Source organism: Gossypium hirsutum, chromosome A02 (genome assembly GCF_007990345.1).
Source record: "Gossypium hirsutum isolate 1008001.06 chromosome A02, Gossypium_hirsutum_v2.1, whole genome shotgun sequence".
NCBI classification, from domain to species: domain Eukaryota; kingdom Viridiplantae; phylum Streptophyta; class Magnoliopsida; order Malvales; family Malvaceae; genus Gossypium; species Gossypium hirsutum.
The window spans coordinates 90,952,330-90,963,813 of NC_053425.1; the positions used below are offsets into that span (position 1 = coordinate 90,952,330).

The window sequence follows — 11,484 nt, forward strand, 5'->3', positions numbered from 1 at the left end:
GTAAGCCCATAAAGCATCATCTAGTCTTTTGGGCCAATCTCGTCGGTTCGGGCAAACTACCTTCTCAAGTATGCCTTTGATCTCCTTGTTTGCCAGTTTAGCTTGCCCATTCATCTGTAGATGGTAAGCTGAAGTGACCTTGTGTTTCACTCCATGTTTATCTAATAACCATTTCAACCACTTGTTCACAAAATGGGACCCTTTATCTGTAACAGCCCGATATAGACCCTAGTTGGAACGGTGCTTTCGAGACCACGAATCTGAGTTAAAAAAATATTTAAATTTTTTTCTGTGTTTATTATGTGTGAATTAGCATGTGTGAAATTTTCGTGATTTAATTTTGTCGTTTGAGTGTTCGATTAAATGAAAGGACCTAATCGCATAAAATACAAAATTTGAATGCTAATTGTTGAAGTGACTAATTGCTTTGTTCTTTTAATGTGGGGTATTTATAATGCAATTATACCATTATTTTTATAAGTGGACAGTTTTGGACATGTTAAATATAGTTTTCTAATTAATCTTAAAAGGTTAAATTTGTAAAATAATTAATAACTTATATATGATATATTATATCATAATTAAAAGACCATGTTCATTATCTTTCTTTGTGACCGAATATGAAAACATAAAGAAAAGAAAAGGAAGCTTAGGTTTTGGCCATGGTTGATCTTGATTAAGGTATGTAACTAGCCTGGATTTTGATAATTTTTACGTTTTTGAGATCGTTGCTAAGTTATCTACAAAACCCATGCTTGAATTTTTTATTTTGGTGTATATTTTGAGTTATTCCATTGTTGAAAGCTTGTGATTTTTGTTGTTTAATGATAGAAAATAAAAGATATGTGATAGATTAACATGTTTTGTATTGGAATTTTTTATGATTTTGAGTAATTAGGACTAAATTGTAAAAATAATAAATTGAGGGACTAAAATGTGAAATAAATGAAATATATGGACTTGTATGAACATGGATAAATTCGGCCTAACATGGGTGTAACGCCCCAATTTTTGGGCCAGGAAGTATTGGGCCTTGAGTCTGGGTTCGGGTGGAAAATGGCCCAAATAATTTGGATGTTATTATTATTTCGTATGTTTAGTTTAGTAATTAAATAAATTATGAAGGGTTTATGGTGTGGGAAAAAAAGGCCCAAGAGTAAATTTAATTCGAGGAAATTCCTGAATTTTAATTTTGGGAGAGAGGGTTATGGTGATATGGGTTTTTAAAGTTGAGGTGGTAAAATAGGACACAAATAATGCCTTGGTAAAGTGGCAAGGTGGCGCCACTAGGTTCCTAAAAAAAATGGCGTCTGGGAAGGAATTCAAGGTCCAGGGTTCAAGTTGCAAGGTAGGCATATTGTTATTTTTTTTAGGCATGTGCCGGGCATGTGATCACTTAAGTGAATTTCGGTAAGGGCCATAAGGAGGTTGGGCCGATTGTTTTAGTTGATATTAGGGTTAGGTTCTTTTCTTTTTCTGTCTTGGAGAATTAGGGTTAGCCACCTGGAAGCTTTCACTGTCATTCATCCTTTTTGAGTTCTCACAAAAGCCGAAAACGCAAATTCCTTCTCCTTGGTGCCGATTTCTTCTTCCTCTCTTTTTCCTCCATTTTCTTTCTTCTTTTTTGCTTTTTCTTCTAGCCGAAACCTTCTGATCACCTTACTCACCTCCTCTGCCGATCTCATCCTCTACAAAACCTCCATAGTCGATTGCCATAAAAGCCGAAATCCCGAAAACTCACTTCTTGTGCCGATTTCTCCAAGCCAAAATCCTTCAGTTATTTTTGTTCTTTTTTATCAACTTTCATCTTCTTTAAACCCTTAGTATCTTTCGGCAACATTACTTCAAAGTTATAGCCTCAAATCGTCATCTTCTTCATCACTTAAAAAGTCGAAATACCATAGATTTAGGGACTCATAATCGAAACTTTAGATCTCTTAGATTCGAGTTCTACTATTGTTTAAAGGATAGATCTGTATCAGATCTGCGTAGAAATCAAATAGGAATAAGTGGTAACTGCTCATCACCTCAGATCTAGTCTTATTTTACAATTTAGAAAAGCCGAAGTCCCTAAAATCTAGGGAGGCTGTCGATTTGGGCATAGGGCTTTAAGGGTCTTTAACCGACGATTTCTTTTGGTGATTAGTGTCTTCTAGAGGTTTGATCGAAGGCTTGGATCTTTGGAACAACTAGACTTAGATCTAGTCATCGGTTTTCGGCAAAAAGGTAAGATTCTAAAGGCTTTAGGGGCATGGTTCGAATATGGGTTGCTGAATATTGGGATTGGTTGTTGTGGGTTGCAATCTAAGAATTGTGGTAATCAATTGTAGGACATCGTAAGGGATCTCAGTAGCAGTCGTCGCGAAACAAATGTGTGTCGAACACCCTCTCATAGTTTAATTCGACAAAAGCCAAAATGCCGAAATTACGGCATTTCGTGGGCTTGTTAGTGTGCGAGTGCTCACAAGACATTTAGAAATCATTAGATCTGAAATCGCAAAGTGGTAAGTTAGTCGTGTGTGAAATTTCATGCACTTCAGTAATTGGGCCTCGATAGGCTAAAATTGGGCCCAATGGGCTCACGGGCCCATACGGGTTAATAAATAAAAATAAAAATAAAAATATACAATATAAAAAATGGGCAATAAGTATGTTTTGTTAGACTATATAATCGAAACTACTTAAACTGGTAAACTGGTCATAAAACTTGGGTTAAATGGGCTTAAATGGCTAATGGACACTGTAGGGCCCATTAGGGGTTTTAGGGCCCAATGGCTAAAGTTGTGAAATTGAGACAAATAAATTATTGCAATGTCAAATGGGCTAGTAAGGACAGTAACATTCGTGAGAACCCTTAAAACTGATAAAATTACTAAAATACCTTTATAGGTGGAAAATTTACAAATTTACCCCTAGGAACAAAATTACTGATATACCTCTAGGGTTAAGGTTGACCTGAATGCATGTTTGACTGTTACTATTTACTGCATGCCATGTTATTATTATCTGATGCATGGGACTGGGTTATTGATGGAGGAAGTACTGAAAGTGGCTTGACCACGTACTGGAGGCTTTGCCTCAACTTACTGATATCTGAGCAGCAATACTGCAACTGCGGAGTGTAGGGCTGGGTGCGCTGAACTATTCCCCCCATGGAGTGTAGGGCTAGTACGGGTGGGGTGTAGCGGTTGGTTATAGTCTAGATTGGGCTTGCATACACGAATATGTCTGTTATGTTCTGGAATGGGCCTATGGGCCATACTGTTATCTGAAAAGGGGCTAAGGCCCAGTTTACTATATTTTGAAAAGGGCTTCGGCCCAGTACCTGCTGTTATTTGAATAGGGCTTAGGCCCAATGGGCTTGAGCTGACTTGGGCTTTGGATGGGTTTTCCATACACACTGAGTTTTCCAAACTCACCCCCTTTCTCTTCCATCCTTGCAGGTGAGCCCTAGTTGGTGGACTTGGAGCTGGGCGGGATTCAGAGTGGCCACGAAGATTAAATTTCTAGTTTTTTTAAAATAAGTTTCAATTAGCTTCCTTTTAAATTTCGCATTTTTTTTTGATTATTTATATTTTGGTTAAAATGGTAATAAGGCTGCTCTATTATTTTTATTTTGGGTTTTTAAATTACTTAAATCGCTTTCAACTTGAGATTCATACCACTTAAATTGATTCCTTGAAATTGGTTAACTTTAGGGCACGTTTTTATCAAAAATTACTTGCTTCAAAATAATACGATAACTGAGCAAAGCTTCCGCAACGTAAATGTTTTCAAAGGAAATAAATATTTTAAATAGACTTGTTGTTCGTGGACAAGTAATAAGCTTAAAGTGTGGCAATGGATGTGTGCATGTCTAGGATTGGATCATGGAAGAGCTAGGTACTTAAGCAGTCTAATTGACTCACCTCCTCTTTTCTTGAATCCTACCTGGTGCGTAGTATCCATTCACTTTAAAATGAAAATATTCTTTAAAGACTAAGAAAGATCTTAGATAAAACATGACTTCTCTAATAATGCTTCAATGTGACACGCCAGATTCAGTCGTAACGTCTAGGCCGGGTTTGGGGTGTTACAATGGGTGTATTCAAATTTTGAATATTTTGTGTTTTGTGAAATAGGGACTAAATGGTGAAAAATGTGAAATGTTAGGGGCAAAAGTGTAATTTTCCCATTTATGTGTTTTTGGATGCATTTGATTGAATATTTGATTAAATAAGTTTAATTTATATTAATTTAGATCAAGAAAAGAGAAAATCATATTTGGATCGGGGGAAAACTAAAGTTATCGACTAGTTGTCCTGTTCCGTTTTTCATCGTCTGAGGTAAGTTTATAAGCAAATAAATGCTGTTAAGTTTGAATATATATGACTTTAAAATACTGAAATGAATTTTGTGAGTACATATTTAATAGTGCCGAATAATTATATACATGGGAACAATGTGTACAAGTTCGATTCTACCTAGATATGACGTCCGAAAGCTCTGTATGAACCTTAGGAATAGCTAGGATACATATGTCATGACATAGTATTCCGATATGTGATGTGCGAGTAAGACCATGGTTTTCATATATCTGTGCGAGTAAGACCACGTTTAATACATTGGCATTGATATGTGATTTTTATATATGTGTGTGAGTAAGACCACGTTTGGGACGTTGGCATCGATATGTGATTACATGTAAGACCACGTCTGGGACGTTGGCATTGTACAATATGTGTGATTATCCAAGTATCCTATTAAATTTCAAATGGCTCAACGGGCAATAATAAGTTAAGATGAATGAAAAATCGAGTTAAAAGGCTCAGGTATGTATTCATACTAAGTTATGAAATTATGGTAAGTTGAATGTTTGAATTGATGATATAAATGTTACATGTTGATGTGAATTATATGTATGCATATGTGAAATTTTACATTCGGTCTACTTATGTATTCATGACATAAATGGGAGTATATATGTATAAGAAAATCTATAATTGGCCAAATGATAAGTATACATGGATTTGTAAATGAAATGTATGTGTTTTCATATTTGGGCAATTGTAAAGTATATTCGGCTATATATATTATGTATAAATATGTGGTATTAAGACTTGATTTATGAAGATAAGCATATAAGAGTTTAGATATGTGGTTATATATACATTAATAATAAGGTTTTGAAAGTGTATGTTATTTGGATAATAGATACATGTATATTCGGTCAAGGTAAAATTTGTAAATAGAGGTATATATTATATATGAAATTGTGAGTTTAAAAATAAGTGTGATTATTATAGTATAAATTAGTTTAATTAAATTAAGTTAACATTAATATTGAGTTATTTATTTGCTTATAGCTTACTAAGCTCTCAAAGCTTACTTTGTGTGTTTTTCCTATGTTTATAGATTTTAGGAGATCTGCTTGGGTTGGAAGTCGATGGAGACGTCATCACACTATCTGGTTATCTTTTCAATAAATAATGTCTTGAGATTCGGTTATGTGGCATGTATAGGATAATTTTGATATATATATATTTGGTTTTGAAATTTGCGTAAATATATAGCCATGCGAAAATGGCTTAATCATGATGCTAATGTTGGTATATATATAATCGGTCAGGTTATAAGCTTAAATTAGGAGGTATATTTCATAGTAAATATGTCGTGATGTTGGTTATATGATTTGGCCTTATAAGTAGGATATTTTGGAGGTATGAAATGTGGTTTATTTTGTGTGTGGGATGCTGATATGATTCGGCTTGGTTGGATAAGTAGAATGATGAATATATCATTGATAATGCATTGGTTAAATTGGTTTATGAGATGTAAATTTTTAATGTGGGAATTTGGTTTATATTTATCTATAAGCCATGCGAAGATGACTTGTTATTTATATTAGGTTTCGTTTTAAGTTGAATATATTATGGATATTTTGAAGAGTGATATACTTAATATATAAGTGCAATATATTAGGTGAATAGCTATAGTTTGAAGAATTGATATTCGGTTATGTGACAGAGTAAGTATATACAATATTTGTATGTCTTTGATCTTAGATTGTAAACATTATTTTAAGTGTAATGAAAAGCTTGTGATAAGATTATGTTTTGATTCGGCAAATAGATGAATTAATTTTCAGTGGATGTTAGATAATTTGGGTGATATGTATTTGATATTAAGGTTAGATTGTTTTCGTCTATATTGATAAATATATATATACTTAGCCAAATATGTGATTATTGAATTAGATTTGATTATGACTTATGTTAAATGGCTTTGTTAAGTTTTTTTTTAGTAAATGACTATATGAATAGTAACTTAGGTTTTTAATAAACAAGATGATTGGATGCAAGTTTAAGATGTGGCTTTGTTATTGTGCTTTATTTATTAAGTAAATCTTAAATGACATTTTGTGTATATTAATGAAACTTTAAATAAGTAAGTTGGTTTAGATAAAGTTTGTAATAAGTTTGCATGTATAATTGGTATTGGGTAATGAGTAATGAGATGTATTAATCCATATGCTTATATTCGGCTATTTGATAACGATTATGGTTGAATGTCATTTAATCTATGTGTAACTGGTAATATTTTGTTTGATTCAGTATATGTTCAAATCTAATGTATTTGGATGATTAAATTCTATGTGCATCTATGAATGTTCGAAAGTTGTGTTTCATTCGGTAATACCTCATAACCCCTTTTTGGCGATGGATACGGGTTAAGGGTGTTTCATCATCACTGATAATAGCTCTTGGGGTTCCAAACCTTGTGAACACGTGTTTTTACAAAAACTTCATCAAAACCCTATCATCATTTGTCGGATCAGCTTCAGCCTCAACCCACTTAGACGCATAGTTTACTACTACTGATATATACTTGTGACCAAAGGACGAAGGGAAAGGACTAGAAAATAAATACCCTAAACATCGAATAATTCTACCTCAATGATGTTTGTTTGAGGCATCTCATTTCTTTTGGTGACATTTCCAACCCTTTGACATCGATCACAACTCTTTACGTAAGCATATGCGTTCTTGAATAGTGTTGGCCAAAAGAATCCAGCTTGCAATACCTTGGCTGTAGTACGAGTTCCTGCAAAGTGTCCCCCACTCAGAGCTGAGTGACAATGGTATAGAATCTTTTGTACTTTTTCTTCTGCCACATATCTCCTGATTATTTGATCTGCGCACTTTTTAAACAAATATGGTTCTTCCCAGAAATAGTACTTCGCATCGTGAAGAAACTTTTTCCTTTGATGATACGTCTTATCAATTGGCATCAAACCATAAGCTAAAAAGTTAGCAATATCAGCAAACCAAATGGTATTATGGACATGATTTACTTTCAGTATGTGTTCATCTGGAAATGTCTCTTGAATGGGTATAAGAGGAGAATTACCTTCTTGTGGCTCCAATCTTGACAAGTGATCTGCTACTTGATTTTCTACTCCCTTTCGATCTTGAATTTCTAGATCAAACTCTTGAAGTAGAAGTACCCATCGGATCAACCTCGGCTTAACGTCTTTCTTGGAAAGTAAGTACTTAATTGCCGAGTGGTCCGTATAAATAGTCACCTTGGTACCTACAAGATAAGACCGAAACTTGTCAAAAGCAAACACAACAGCAAGTAACTATTTCTCTATTACCGTATACTTTAGTTGAGCTCCTATTTGAGTTCGACTTGCGTAGTAGATGGGATGAAAAACTTTATTCCTTCGCTGGCCCATGACAGCTCCTATAGCAAAGTCACTCACATCACACATCAATTCAGATGGAAAATCCCAGTCTGGTGTGACGATTATAGGTGCTGAAACTAGTCGACTCTTCAAATCGTTGAAAGCTCTTAAGCACTCTTCATCAAATTTGAACGTTGTGTCCTTCTCCAATAATTTGCATAATGGTTTAGCAATTTTGGAGAAGTTCTTGATAAATCTTTGATAGAAACCGGCGTGGCCCAAAAAGCTCTTAACACCCTTTACAGATGTTAGAGGTGGGAGTTTCTCAATAACATCTACCTTCGCTTTATCCGATGCCCTAGAACAATCCCTTCTCGTTCCATGAAATGGCACTTTTCCTAGTTGAGTACTAGGTTTGTTTCTTAGCATCGCCTTAGTACCTTCGCTAGATTTGCTAAGCAGTCGTCATAAGTATCTCCAAATACTAAAAAATCATCCATAAAAACTTCCAAATACTTCTCAACCATGTCAGTAAAAATAGACGTCATACATTTTTGAAATGTAGTAGGTGCATTACATAAACCAAATGGCATGCGTCTAAATGCAAATATACTGTACGGGTAAATGAATGTTGTCTTGTTTTGATCTTTCGGTGCTACTGTAATCTAATTATACCCAGAGTATCCATCAAGAAAACAGTAATAGTCTCGCCCCGCAAGTCTATCCAGCATCTGGTCCAAAAACGGCAAAGGAAAGTGTTCTTTCCTAGTCGCCTTATTCAGCTTCAGGTAATCGATGAAAATTCTCCATCCCGTAATCGTTCTAATCAGTATGAACCCGTTATTCTCATTTTCAATGACCGTGATACCCCTTTTCTTTGGCACACACTAGACCGGACTTACCCATGGACTATCTGAGATGGGGTAGATTATACCTACATCTAACTACTTGATGATTTCTTTCCTAACTACATCCTCCATAATGGGGTTCAGTCTTCGTTGTCCATCAATTGTCCCTTTTTTTCCATCTTCCAGGATAATCTTGTACATGCATATAGATGGAATAATACTGTGAATATAGGCTATGGTCCATTCGATAGCCTTCTTGAATTGTTTCAACACCAGGATGAGTTTTTCTTCTTACTCACTAGTTAATTCTGCTGAAACAAGCACAGGCAGAGTAGAAGCATTACCTAAATAAACATATTTCAAATGTGAAGGTAGTACCTTGAGTTCTAATTTAGGTGGCTCCTCGATTGACGTTTTTGGTTGGGCATAATTCCTTTTCTCCAATTCCAAAGATTGAAAACGGGATTCCGGGTTAAATCCCTTTTGATTAGCTTCTAACAATGCTAAGTATTCATCATCCTCTTCATCATTTGGAGGATCTGATGTCAAAAGTTGTTCCAATGGATCCTCAACGTAGTTGAGCTCCTTCTCCACTATTAAATCCTCTAAATCGGATACAGTAGAACAATCATCAATTGTGTCAGGAAATCATAGACTTAAAAATGTTAAATGTTACCTGATCATCTTGAACACACATAGTAAGCTTTCCCATCTTCACATCAATAAGGGTTCTTCCTGTTGCTAAAAATTGTTTTCCTAAGATAATTGGCACTTCTTTGTCTACTTCAAAGTCTAGAATGAAAATATTAGTTGGGAAGATAAATTTGTCTACACGTACCAATACATCCTCGATTTTTCCTTCTGGATGTGCTAAGGATCGATCTACTAATTGAAGTGTAACCATAGTAGGTCTAACTTCACCTATCCCTAACTTCCTAAAAATTGACATAGGCATCAAGTTAATACCCACACCTAAGTAACATAATGCCTTACCACAATATGTAGCTCCAATGTTGCAAGGGATGGTAAAACATCGAGGATCCTTCAACTTTCGGGGTAGTTTGTCTTGAAGATATGCGCTACATTCCTTCATTAGAGCTACCGTCTCAAATTCTCCAAGTCTTCGTTTTTCGGACAGGATATTCTTCATGAATTTGACGTAGTTCATCATTTTCTCAAGTGCTTCAACCAACAGGATGTTGATATGAAGTTGCTTGATTGTGTTTAGGAACTTCTTGAATTGAATCTCCTACTTCTATTTTTGAAGTCTTTGAGGATAGGGTGGTGGTGGTTTCTTTACTGGAACAGGTTGATTCGTCTTCTGTGGCAATTTTGCATCTAACAGTGTTATTAGTTGATCAAAATTAGCTGAATCTGAAATTACCTTGTCGGGTTTATAGAGTCTGCTTCTTGTGAAACTGGAATTTCAACACTCGATTGAACTTCCTCTGGATCTTGAGCGTCAGCTTGCTTCTTTTGAGCTTCGATGGTGTTAGGCTCTATTGTCTTTCCACTCCTCAACGTCAGCTCTTTGCAATGTTCCTTCCCTGGATTCCTCAAATTCTCCGTATCACTAGCAAAAGCACCTTGTGGTCGGTTCCTGAGTTTAGTTGCAAGCTGGCCCATTTGGTTTTCCAGGTTTTACAATGTAGCTGTTTGCCTTTGGATTAAGGCATCATTCTTGGCCATGTATGCCTTCAACAGATTTTCTAAGCCATTGAATGGTTTAGCTTGGGCTAGTTTCTGAACTTATTAGGGAAAACTAGGTGGCTGGGTCAATCTAGGTTGGGCATAAGTATTTCTGGTTCCAACCCCTTAGTTACTCCAAGAAAAGTTTGGGTGGTTTCGCCATGATGGGTTATAGAAATTGGATTGTAGTCCTTGCCTTCCTCGATTTTGGTTTTGGATACCTATGTAGTACATGGATTCTAGGTTTGATGGACATTCTTCAAACAAATGTCCTTCCCCACAATAAACACAGGCTATACTTTCAAGTTGGTTAAGTGGCTGTGCTGCAAAACTATTAGACCCGATAGTAGTAAGATTTTTTAACATTGAGGATATTGACGATACTTGAGATTCAAGTGAAGTAAGAGCGTCTACTTCATGTATTCCAGCAACTCATCTTCCTGACGTTGCTCGATTGGTTGGCCATTGATAATTGTTGTTGGCAATCCTCTCAATGATTTCATAAGCCTCATTATAAGACTTAGAAAGGAGAGCACCGTTAGCAGAAGTGTCTACTACCATCCTCATATGAGCATTGAGACCATTATAAAATGTCTCAAGTTGGATGCAATGTGGGATTCCATGATGAGGGCACTTCCATAATAACTCTTTGTACCTTTCCCATGCCTCATACAAGGACTCATCATCCATTTGTTGGAAAGCAGTGATCTCGTTCCTCAACTTAGCATTCTTTCTAGGTGGGAAATACTTCATAAGGAATCTTTCTGCTAACTTTTGCCATGTGGAAATTGAGTTTAGTGGCAATGAGTTCAACCAATCGAGCCCTGTCCCTTAGTGAATATGGGAATAGCTTCAATCGTAATGCATCTTCAGGTACTCTAGCTAACTTGAAAGAATCGCTCACCTCCATAAACAGTCTTAAGTGTAGGTGAGGATCTTCAGTAGGCATTCCACTGAATTGGCCCACTATCTGAAGCATCTGGAACATGACTGGCTTCAGCTCAAACTATTGTGCCTCAATTTTAGATCTCCTAAGACCCGGATTAATATCATTAAATACTGGCACGGAATACTGTCTTAAAGCTTTATCCCTATCATTAGCAATAAGGATAGGATTTTGAGCAGGGTTTGCTCCGTTTCCTTGATTTAGATTTTTGAAGTTCATCTCTTTGGTCCTTCTCTGATTTGCTTGTCTTCTTTGCTGTTAAAAAGTTCGTTCAATCTTAGGGTCTACAGGGAGTAGGTCAATAATTCAGTCAATACTCATAAACACCTGAAATC

The 11,484-nt window shown here is 35.8% G+C and overlaps 1 non-coding gene across 1 annotated transcript; it reads left to right on the plus strand.

Annotated features, from left to right (window-relative positions):
- Positions 1-10,819: 10,819 nt before the first annotated feature.
- On the plus strand, positions 10,820-10,926 carry LOC121216705 (small nucleolar RNA R71). The gene has a single exon (XR_005912884.1). It is a non-coding gene; the product is annotated as a small nucleolar RNA R71 (small nucleolar RNA).
- The last annotated feature ends 558 nt before the right edge of the window (positions 10,927-11,484 follow it).